This window comes from Pristiophorus japonicus, chromosome 3, assembly GCF_044704955.1.
Source record: "Pristiophorus japonicus isolate sPriJap1 chromosome 3, sPriJap1.hap1, whole genome shotgun sequence".
Lineage (NCBI taxonomy): Eukaryota > Metazoa > Chordata > Chondrichthyes > Pristiophoridae > Pristiophorus > Pristiophorus japonicus.
In genome coordinates, this window is record NC_091979.1 from 62,644,193 (window position 1) to 62,656,820 (window position 12,628).

At 42.7% G+C, this 12,628-nt stretch overlaps 1 protein-coding gene and 1 non-coding gene across 9 annotated transcripts in view; both read right to left on the minus strand.

The window, feature by feature from the left end:
* The window catches only part of LOC139259737 (speckle-type POZ protein-like A), a 270,126-nt gene that overhangs the window by 238,396 nt on the left and 19,102 nt on the right, over positions 1-12,628 (minus strand). The gene's annotated exons all lie outside the window — the stretch shown is intronic.
* Positions 255-356, minus strand: LOC139260652 (U6 spliceosomal RNA). Its single transcript, XR_011592832.1, has one exon. It is a non-coding gene; the product is annotated as a U6 spliceosomal RNA (small nuclear RNA).

Genomic DNA, 12,628 nt, shown 5'->3' on the forward strand with positions numbered 1-12,628 from the left:
GTGTAGTGTAACAAAATTTGCAGATGACACAAAGATTAGTGGGAAAGCGGGTTGTGTGGAGGACACAGAAAGGCTGCAAAGAGATTTAGATAGGTTAAGCCAATGGGCTAAGGTTTGGCAGATGGAATACAATGTCGGAAAGTGTGAGGTCATCCACCTTGGGGAAAAAAAAACAATAAAAGGGAATATTATTTGAATGGGGAGAAATGACAACATGCTGCGGTGCAGAGGGACCTGGGGGTCCTTGTGCATGAAACTCTTTTAGACGCTTCACGAATTTGCATGTCATCCTTGCGCAGGGGCCATGCTAATCTTCTCTGTATCGTTCCAATTTTAGTATATGTGCTGAATCCCAAAAAGTTAGTTTGCAGGTGCAGCAGGTAATCAGGAAGGCAAATGGAATGTTGGCCTTCATTGCGAGAGGGATGGAGTACAAAAGCAGGGAGGTCCTTCTGCAACTGTATAGGGTATTGGTGAGGCCGCACCTGGAGTACTGCGTGCAGTTTTGGTCACTTTACTTAAGGAAGGATATACTAAGCTTTGGAGGGGGTACAGAGAGGATTCACGAGGCTGATTCCGGAGATGAGGAGGTTACCTTATGATGATAGATTGAGTCGACTCGGTCTTTACTCATTGGAGTTCAGAAGGATGAGGGGTGATCTTATAGAAACATTTAAAATCATGAAAGGGATAGACAAGATGGAGGCAGAGAGGTTGTTTCCACTGGTAGGGGAGGCTAGAACTAGGGGGCACAGCCTCAAAATACGGGGGAGCCAATTTAAAACCGAGTTGAGAAGGAATTTCTTCTCCGAGAGGGTTGTGAATCTGTGGAATTCTCTGCCCAAGGAAGCAGTTGAGGCTAGCTCATTGAATGTATTCAAGTCACAGATAGATAGATTTTTAACCAATAAGGGAATTAAGGGTTATGTGGAGCAGGCGGGTAAGTGGAGCTGAGTCCACGGCCAGATCAGCCATGATCTTGTTAAATGGCGGAGCAGGCTCGAGGGCTAGATGGCCTTCTCCTGTTCCTAATTCTTATGTTCTTATGGAAAGTCCAGTCTCATTTAACTCTGTAGCAGTAAGTTTTAAAGCATTCTGCAACTCATCGGGCCAGTTAATTGAACAAGCTACATTAAATGGATCTACACAGTTATTTTGGGTGAATCACAAGACATAGGATCCATATGGAAGAAATTCCAAGTCTAGTGTGTATTTGATATATTTTCATATCACTGATTCAGTAACTGCATATATCAAATGCATATTTCATATATCAAATACACACTGCAAAATATGCTAACAAATGTCAATCCATATAAACAATTTGCAGCTAAACACAAGAGATTTAACTATCTGTTTGAGATTGACATGTAAATAACAATACACTAATATATGCACTCTCATTTCAGCCACATATAGTGCCTTATCTGTATTCAAAAGCATGCAAATTCACAGATATTATCAAGTTTTTTCAACTACAATAAAATATAATGTAATTTAGAAATGCCAGAAATCACGCTACGCAATTATTGGGTGATTTGCGACTGAATCATGATACAATATTTCCAGTAGCTGTTTATACTGAAAAGTCGCAATGGAAAGTGGCTTGGAGCATATGGAAGCTATTGGTGAATCAAGCCTTCTTATACCATGGGGAAGTTTAATCATCAAAAGCGAGAAAAGTATGTGCACACCTACAAAACACCTGCCCACTATTGTCAAAGCTGCAGTTGAATCCCTTTCTCCTCTCCTGGGTGGCAGTGATTCATGGAGATACGATATAAAGAAGCTGGTGGGTTTGAGGCAGGAGGTGGTCTTTAATTCTGATGAAGGTTACACACCCAAAACATCAACCGTCTTTTCTCTGCTGACTAACCTGTTGTGTTTCCAGCATTTTCTGTTTATAGTCCAGATTTCTAGCCTTTACTTTTAATTGGTAACTTATTTATTTTGTCACAAATTCAATATTGACTTCTGTACAGCTGATGATCAGAAAGTAATGCCAACACTGCATCATCTTCCTCTGAATGTCATCCATGATGAAATTTGCAGTTTACAGTAATACACAATAAACCAATTGTGATTTCCCTCACCCACCCCATTATGTCAAATCCTATTTGCTTCCATACAGAATAGTTTTTACAAGTACTGTAGATAAAAAAAAGTTCCTAAGTCAGAAAAGAAGGAGATCTCACTGATCCAGCCTGGATTCTCGATTAATGGAGTGGGTTTGAACAATTATGTCACAGAGGATATTTCTTTAACTTTGTGCTTATGAAAAAAGTTGCAACAAAAGATACTTAAATTTATTAAGTTTGAAAATCCTAGCAGAAAGGATTACATTTTGAGCACTTCAGACTGCTTGCAACTAATTTCCACTGTCTCAAAAAGATCAAGGATCTCAAGAGTGACTCGAGATCATGAATGCAATGACAGTCGCTTCGAATCATTACTTCCAAACTCTGATTTGCATAATCTGTTCATATAAAATTGTTCTTTTTCTCCATCCCTCAGCCCTCACAAGCTAGCACTTTTTCAATCGTACATCCATTTCATAAAATATTGTACTACATTTAGCACAGTGCATTAAGTAACCCCAGGTCAATCCCAGTTTACTGCCAAAATCAAGTAATTAAAACTCAATGAGTCTGTTTCTAATAGCCAGTAACAAAGCTGCACTTTACAACGATGTAATGCAATTAGCTGTAACATCAAAAACAGACAAACTAATGTAGCAGCTGGAAGCCCATCTGTGCACATTCTGGGAAACGGTGCAGTGGTCATTTTCAGACTTTTTGGGTGGCAGAGGTTGGATTGTACTACATAAATGCAAACCTTTCACTACTGCAGTGCTTTTCAAACTTTCCTGTGGGGGATAAGTCTTGCAAATATCAACACACGACAAGGACCTGCCACCCTACCTGCTAAAAGACAGTGTCAGTTTCTCAAAAGGAAAACAGCATCATGATTGCACAAAAGTACATTTTGGGGATTACAGCAACATCGATATTGTGCTACATTACTCAATGCCACTGAAACCCTTTTTGGGGTTTTACTCTAGGTAGTTCTCTCAGGTTCAGCATCTCAAATTACTCAACAAGTAAGACCTCACTCTCTGCTAACCAGAATGCTCCTTTAACCTGCCCAATATCTCGGTAATTGGTAGTCAATCCAGGAGTCGAAGAGAAACCTCCCCCCCACCCCTCATCACTGTATTTCACTGCGTGCATGTGATCTACCTCAACTTGAGGTGGCAGAATGAACACTTCACGAGACTGTGACTTGGGCTATAAACTGCCAAACAAATATATTAACTAGTAAATGGGCAAGTGAAATGTAGTAATTAACACTGTAAATTTACAGTAATCACTGGAAGATAATAAAGCTATCTACTGCACCAAACTCACAATATGAATTGGGCCTGCCTCAAGGTACGCGACAAACCAGCAGTGCACGGCTGACCTTCCAGAGAGTCTTACTAGCTCATACATATCTCTACAATGGCTTCAGATAGGCTAATCAGGACAAGATATATTTTTAAAATCTGACCAGAACAAAATTTAAATACCAATAGAACTGCTGATCAACATATATTATGATCCTGAAATGAGCTTTCAACCACACATCCGCATCATAACGAAGATCGCTTATTTCCACCGACGCAACATCACCAGTCTCCGCCCTTGCCTCAGCTCATCCACTGCTGAAACCTTCATCCATGCCTTTGCTATCTCTGGACTTGACTATTTCAACGCACTGCTGGCTGGCCTCCCACATTCTACCCTATGTAAACTTGAGGTGACCCATGTCCTAACTCGCACAAAGTCCCGCTCACCCATCACCCCAGTGCTCGCTGACCTACATTGGCTCCCGGGTTAAGCAACATCTCGATTTAAAAAGTCTCACCTTTGTTTTCAAATCGCTCCATGGCCTCGCCCCTCCCTATCTCTAATCTCCTATAGCTCCCCACACCCCCAGAGTTATCTGCGCTCTTCTAATTCTGCCCTCTTGATCATCCCTGATTATAATCGCACAACCATTGGTGGCCGTGCCTTCTGTTGCCTGGGCCTTAAGCTCTGGAATTCGCTGCCTAAACCTCTGCCTCTCTTTCCTCCTTTGAGACACTTCCTAAAACCTACCTCTTTGACCAAGCTTTTGGTCACTTACCCTAATTTCTCCTTATGTGGCTCGATGTCAACTTTTTGTCTCGTAATACTCCTGTAAAGTCACCTTAGGATGTTTTACTACATCAAAGGAGCTATATAAATACAAGTTGATGTTGTATTCAAACAAAATCTACAGGATTCTTGTACAGGTACTTGAATTGAATGGCTTGGCCCTCTATGACCCAATTTCTACAACCTTGGCAGCCCGTTATGCCAGCATGCACCCCCTGTTCTTTCAACTCTGACCTGCTTGGCATCCTCTCTTCAGCCATCTTGACCCCAAAGACAAAGAGAATGTAGGTTTGCACAAGAGAGTCTTCTGGAATTCCAGATCATGGTTATGTCAGGGTAGGACAATGAATATACAAATAAATCCTGCAATCATTTAACAATTGGATGTTCTGGTATGGGATGGGGTATTGTAGGATCTTTTGAGACGAATGTGCTAAGGTGGGCCGAATTAGCTTTCTCATCTGTGATCTTTTGGGAGAAAAGAAAATATAATGTCATGATCGCACATGATATCTCATGACAAGAATATACAAAATGGAACAGGTCGTCAGCCAGAGTGCCCGCTTGCCCTATTGTACATTTTAACTACCACCTCATCAAAATGTTGACTTTTTTTTTACTGCGAGTGGGAAAAACACTTCCAGCAATGTAAAATGCTTACAATATAAATGTCTATCCCCGCACAGTAAACCCCACAGTGAAGTTAACTTTATTACCTAAGCCCAGTTTATCCTTGTATTATGCCTACACACTATACAAAGAACACATTGGACTTGGCCACTCCCCACAGCACTGGCACCAGAACATTTTCATGCTTGCATGCTTTCCTAGTAACAATATCTTTGTGCTGCTCTTTATTTCCATAATTCTCCTTGGCTAATATCAATGAGGTGCAATGTCTGCAATTCCATGGGGAAGCCAAACACATTTTTCACTTACGCGGTTACAATACTTAGGTAGTGGACGTGAGAAGGAGTTCTACTTTTTTCTGCTACATTATGAAACTATTTTATCTCTTTTCCTTTTGATTTTACCCTCCCTGGATTAGAGGACAACCTATTTCAAGGCATTAATCAACGTAGCTTTGAAACATCAACACTTGGACACCATACAGAACAAGGTGGTGATGGGGGTGTGGGGTGGGGGGGGGAAGAGAATGGACAGCAGGGAAATAGTTGAAGGGATGAGTTTCTGAGGCAGCGGCAGGGGGGGCGGCAGGGAGCAGGTGGGAAAGGCAACTAGAAGTGGTTTGGGCAGAAAATTCAAGAGTGCAAGGGCATAGATTAGTCTTTGATGGTGGAGCAAAGGAATTGGGAAACAACCAGTAACCTGGAGGAGGAATATAAAGTATGGGTAGTGACATACGGATGCAGAATTTCATTCAGAACAGCTGCCAGAACAACTTTCATTCCAATATTTTTTCCTTGTGGGGAAATAACTAGAGTACCATCCTCAGTAGCTCTATACAAAATTACAGTGGATGATCACAGCCAGAAACACTAGCCCTACCCACAGTACAGCTCATTTTAAAACTCATCACATTTGATAAATCTGTACCCTACTTGGAGTAGCTACTTGCACTTCAATTTAACATTTAGGTTTTCCCAATGGTTCAGTAGATACCTGCACTGAGTATCATAGAAATTTACAGCATGGAAGGAGGCCAGTTCAGCCCATCGTGTCCCTGCCGGCCGACAAATAGCTATCCAGCCTAATCCTACTTTCCAACTCTTATTCTGTAGACTTGTAGGGTAGAGCACTTCAAGTGCACATCCAAGTACTTTTTAAATGTGGTGAGGGTTTCTGCCTCTACCACGCTTTCAGGCAGCGAGTTCTAGCACCCCCCCCCCTGTCAAATCCCCTCTAAACCTCCTGCCAATTACTTTAAATCTATGCCCCCCTGGGTGTTGATGCCTCAGTTAAGTGAAATAGATCCTTCCTATCCACTCTATCTCGGCTCCTCATAATTTTATACACCTCAATAAGGTCTCCCTCAGCCTCCTCTGTTCCAAAGAAAACAAACGTAAGAACATAAGAAATAGGAGCAGATGTAGGCCATACAGTCCCTCGAGCCTGCTCCGCCATTTAATAAAATCATGGCTGATCTGATCATGGACTCAGCTCCACTTCCCTACCCGCTCCCCATAACTCCTTATCGTTTAAGAAACTGTCTATTTCTGTCTGAAATTTATTCAATGTCCCAACTTCCACAGCTCTCTGAGGCAGCGAATTCCACAAATTAACAACCCTCAGAAGAAATTTCTCCTCATCTCTGTTTTAAATGGGCAGCCCCTCATTCTAAGATCATGCCCTCTAGTTCTAGTCTCCCCCATCAGAGGAAACATCCTCTCTGCATCCACCTTGCCAAGCCCCCTCATAATCTTACACGTTTCAATAAGATCACCTCTCATTCTTCTGAATTCCAATGAGTAGAGGCCCAACCTACTCAACCTTTCCTCATAAGTCAACCCCCTCATCCCCGGAATCAACCTAGTGAACCTTCTCTGAACTGCCTCCAAAGCAAGTATATCCTTTCGTAAATATGGAAACCATGGAAACACAGCCTATCCAGTCTTTCCACTTAGCTAAAATTCTCCAATCCAGGCTACATCCTCTGCACCCTCTCTAGTGCAATCACATCCTTCCTGTAATGTGGTGACCAGAACTGCACGCAATACTCTAGCTGTGGCCTAACTAGTGTTTTATACAGTTGAAGCATAACGTCCCTGCTCTTGTTTTCGATGCCTCGGCTAATAAAGGCAAGTATTCCTTATGCCTTCTTAAACCACCTTATCTATCTGGCCTGCTACCTTCAGGGATCGGTGGACATGTACTCCGAGGTCCATTTGTACCTCTACATTTCTCAGTGTCGTACTATTTAATGTGTAATCCCTTGCCTTATTAGTCCTCGCCAAATGCATTAGCTCACACTTCTCCAGATTGAATTCCATTTGCCACTGTTCTGCCCACCTGACCAGTTCATTTATATCTGCCTGCAATCTACAGATTTCTTCTTCATTATCAACCACACAGCCAATTTTAGTATCATCTGCAAACTTCTTAATCATACCCCCTACATTCAAGTCTAAATCAGTGATATATAAAGACCACAAAAAGTAAGGTACCGAGTACGGAGCCCCACAAAACACTACTGTAAACAGCCTTCCAGTCACAAAGCACCCATCATTATACAAAAGCAAAATACTGCAGATTCTGGAACCTGAAATAAAAACAGAAAATGCTGGAAATCTCAGCGAGTCAGGCAGCATCTGTGAAGAGAAAAATAGAGTTAACGTTTCAAGTCAATGACTCTTCGTCAGAACTGCCGAATGTTCGAAAAGAACAGATTCTTAAGGAGCACTGAAAGGGGGAGGGGAAGAAAGAACAAAAGGGAAGGTCTGTGGTAGGGTGGAAGGCAGGAGAGATTAGAGAGACAAAAGGGATGATGGACCAACTTGAAATGGTAATGGCAGAAGTTAGAAAAAGGTGAGTCTAGCTTTAGGGTGTTTTTTCGAACATTCGGCAATTCGTTAACTCTCTCTTTCTCTCCACAAATGCTGCCTGACCCAGTGAAATTTCCAGCATTTTCTGTTTTTATTACCCTTTGCTTCCTGCCTCTGAGCCAATTTTGAATCCAACTTGCCACTTTGCCTTGGATCCCATGGGATTTTACTTTTGTGACCAGTCTGCCATGTGGGACCTTATCAAAAGCCTTGCTAAAATCCAGATACAGCACAACAAACGCACTACCCTCATCGACCCTCCTTCTTAACTCCTGAAAAAATTCAATCAAGTTAGTCAGACACAACCTTCCCGTAACAAATCCATACTGACTGTCCTTGATTAATCCATGTCTTTCTAAATGAAGATTTATCCTGTCCCTCAGAATTTTTACCAATAATTTTCCCACCACCAAGGTTAGGCTGACTGGCCTATAATTACTTGCTCTATCCCTTTCTTCATTTTTAAACAAAGGTACAACATTAGTAGTCCTCCAGTCCTCTGGCACCACACGTGCAGCCAGAGAGGATTGGAAAATGATGGTCAGTGCCTCTGCTATTTCCTCTTTTATTTCTCTTACCAGCCTGGGATACATTTCATCCAGACCTGGGGATCTATCCACTTTCAATGCTGCTAAACCCCTTAATAATTCCTCTCACTATGTTTATTTCATCTAATATTTCACTTCTCCTCCGAGTGTAATGTCTGCATTGCTCCTCTCTTTTGTGAAAGCAGATGCAAAGTATTCATTAAGAACCATACCCACATCTTCCACCTCCACACACATTACCTTTATGGTCTCTAATCGGCCCTACTATAGGATTTTTTAAATTATCCTCTTGCCATACAGATCAAGGTCCTAACTTTGATGTCTCGTCTATGTTTGCTCAACACATCTCAATCGGGGGGGGGGGGGGAAAGGGGCGATGATGCACCATCAGCCTCACATTAGGGATGGGAAAAATTGTCCAGGATTCTGCCTTCAAATTGCAATGTAGTGATTTCTGACAGATGTACATGCATTCGAACATCAGGTGAGGCCCACAGTGAGATTAGCTGCCATGCCCCTTGTGATAGAATAGATCATTGACAACCATTGCTCGGGCTGTCTCAGAATGATTAGTTGAGTGAACCACTGGCAAGCCTCCAGTAGCCAAAGATCCACACGGAGAATGAATCAGCACTGTCATCAGAGGGGAAACTTGGAAGACACATGGGCCCCAAGTTTCCACACGCTACAAAACGGGTGCCTCTCCGAGCTGGGCGCCCGTTTTTCGCGCCAAAAACGGCGCCTGAAAAAAAACGCGCGATTCTGAAGCGCCCTGCAACTCCATGTCTGCTTGGCGCGGCGCCCAGGGGGGTCTACCACTCGTGCCGATTTTGTAAATGGGAGGGGGCGGGTACCATTTAAATTAGTTTTTTTCGTGCCGGCAACACTGCGCGTGCGCGTTGGAGCGTTCGCGCACGCGCAGTGTGAAGGAAACATTGGCACTCGGCCATTTTTGTAGTTCTTTGTAGCTGTTTAATTTTTGAACATTTTTTAATAAAAGCACATTGCCCTTCTATAATCAGCACTGAGGCTTCTTGCAGCAGTGAGAAGGCTGCAGGAAGCCTCAGAAGTTGAGGCAGCCGTTTCCCGACGGCCTCTCCCCCCCCCTCCCCCCCCCCCCCCTCCCTCTGCCGTCGGGAACGGCTGCTCAACTTCTGAGGCTTCCTGCAGCCTTCTCACTGCCTCTTTCCCCCCCCCCCCCGCCCACCGTCGGGAACGGCTGCCTCCTCCCTCCCTCCCGTTCACTGGAACGACGCCACACCGCTGAGCTGACTGTAAAGCTTCCACCTCAAGTGGAAGGCTGCACAAATGCCTGCTTACTGCCCGACTGCCCCTCCCTCCCTCCCGTTCGCGGGAACGACACCACAGCGCTGAGCTGACTGAAGCACTTTCACACAGGTAGGAAGATGGTTTATTTAATCTTTTCTTTGCTCATAAATGTTTATTCAGGTTGGATTTATTTGTATAATATTTGTATAAGTATAAATAAAGATTTATTGTAGAATTTAATGACTTCCCTTCCCCCCCCCCCCCACCTCGTTCTGGATGCCTAATTTGTAACCTGCGCCTGATTTTTTAATGTGTAGACAAGGTTCAGTTCTACAAAAATCTTCACTTGCTCCATTCTAAGTTAGTTTGGAGTACGTTTTCACTGTGGAAACTTTCAAATCAGGCGTCAGTGGCCGGACACGCCCCCTTTTGAAGAAAAAAATTCTGTTCCAAAGTGAAACTGTTCTAACTGACTAGAACTGCAAACAAAAAATGTGGAGAATTGCGATTTCTAAGATAGTCCGTTCTCCACCAGTTGCTCCTAAAAATCAGGCGCAAATCATGTGGAAACTTGGGCCCATAGAAACTTAACATTCAGTGAGTGAAACACTTAGTAATTAAACAAATTTCACATGAAAACAATACATCATTAGTTAGCATGTTACTTAAATTTATCATGAGACTATCCAATTGTACAAAATTCCAAAATAAAAAAGTTATTCACAAGTGTCAGCGGCAGCTTGTTTTCAATCTCAATAACGGAACAGAGAGTAAAAGACAAAGAATTAACTAGGCTTGATACTAGCTGTTCAGAGAGATGTATTTTACAGATAAATGACCAAGAATATTCACTTCAACTACAGAGGCTCTTCAAGTGTTACAAGTATGGCATGTAGTATCACTGTGGAAGCATGTGGAAGCATATGGGAGCCTTGGCTTTATAAATAAATAGAGGTAGAGAGTACAAAAGCAAGGAAGCTACGCTAAACCTTTATATTATCACTGCTTTAGACCTAAGCTAGAGTATTATGTCCCATTCTGAGCACCACACTTTAGAAAGAATGCCAAAGTCTTTGAGAGGGTACAGGGATTTACCAGAATGATACCAGGAATGAAGGATTTTAATTATGTGGAGAGACTAGAGAAACTGAGATTGTTCCCCATACAGCAGAGAAGACTAACAGAAGATGAAACAATGGTTTACAAAATTCTGAGACGATTTGATAGAGTAAATAAAGAGAAGGTGGGTCAGTAACCAGAGGACACCAATTTAAAATAATTGCCAAGAACCAGAGGGGAAATGAGGAGATTTTTTTTAAGACAGCGAGTGGTTATAATCTAGAATGCACTGATTGAAAGAGTGGAGGAAACAGATTCAATTGTAACTTTCAAAAGGAAAAATCTGCAAGGCTGCGGGGAAAGAGTGGGGAAATGGGACGAATTGGATAGCTTTCAAAGAGCCAGTCAGGCATGATAGGCCAAATGGCCTCCTATGTTGCAAGATCCTAGGATTCTATGATATGGGGCAAAGTAATCACTCATCATTTACTATTTACAGAGGTCCGATAACCAAACACTCCACAAGTAAACAGGTAATGCTAAACTCAGATTACAGCACCCAGAAGGCATTTGATAAGATGCCACATAAAAGGTTCCTGCACAAGATAAAAGTTCACGGGGTTGGGGGTAATATATTAGCATGGATAGAGGATTGGCTAACGAACAGAAAACAGAGAGTCGGGATAAATGGGTCATTTTCCGGTCGGCAAACAGTAATTAGTGGGGTGCCACAGGGATCGCAGGGTCCTCAACTATTTACAATCTATATTAATGACTTGGATGAAGGGACCGAGTGCAATGTAGCCAAGTTTGCTGATGATACAAAGATGGGTGGGAAAGCAAATTGTGAGGAAAACACAAAACATCTGCAAAGGGATATAGACAGGCTAAATGGGGTGGGCAAAAATTTGTCAGATGGAGTATAATGTGGGAAAATGTAAGGTTATCCACATTGGCAGAAAAAAAAATTGAAAAGCAAATTATAATTTAAATGAAGAAAAATTGCAAAAGTGCTGCAGTACAGAGGGACCTGGGGGTCCTTGTGCTTGAAACACAAAAGGTTAGTATGCAGGTACAGCAAGTAATCAGGAAGGCAAATGGAATGTTGGCCTTTATTGCAAGGGGGATAGAGTATAAAAGCAGAGAAGTCCTGCTACAACTGTACAGGGTATTGGTGAGGCCACACCTAGAGTACTGCGTACAGTTTTGGTCTCCGTATTTAAGGAAGAATATACTTGTATTGGAGGCTGCTCAGAGAAGGTTCAGTTGGTTGATTCCGGAGAAGAGGGGGGTGACTTAGGAGGATAGGTTGAGCCTATACACATTGGAGTTCAGAAGAATGAGAGGTGATCTTATTGAAACTTATAAGATAATGGGCTCAATTTTCCCCAAAGCTTTTTTTTGGCATACTTGAAGGGTTACGCCCAATTTTTTGGGGCCCAAGTACGCCAAAAAAAATGTTCTATGTTTCCCCGTGGATTTCTTCATTTTGGTGTGGCCTAACCTGTCCTTTAGTTTTGGGGGGTGGAGCCTTGATCTGTGCCAAAAAGATCGGGCTGCCGTGGTTGTCTCCCTCTCTGTCGAACCAGGGACCGAGAATACAATTGGACCGGGAAAATGGAGTCCTAGAATGGGAACGGACAGCCTTCGGACAGGGTTGGAGGTAAATTGTTGCTATGTGTTTTTCAATTCTTACTGCGCCGATTTCCTTATTTGCACCAATTTATTTAACTCTCTAAGGTTTTTCTGGAGAGGCCACATACGCTGGCCTAAGCAGAACTGGAGTTACTCTCAGCTGGCCAATGACCAGAATTGGCGCGGGTGGCAGGTTACACCCCATTTGACTGAAAAAAAAACTGACCTAAAAAAATCGTAACTGAGTTACACTCGTGCAAATTGATTGGGGAAACTGTAGTTTTTCAACTTTGGTCAAAAAGAGCAGCCTGCTCCAAAAAAAACAGCGCAAATCACTGGGGAAAATTGATCCCAATGAGGGGACTCGACAAGGTAGATGCAGAGAGGATATTTTCACATACGGGAAACTAAAACGAGGGGACATAGTCTCAGAATA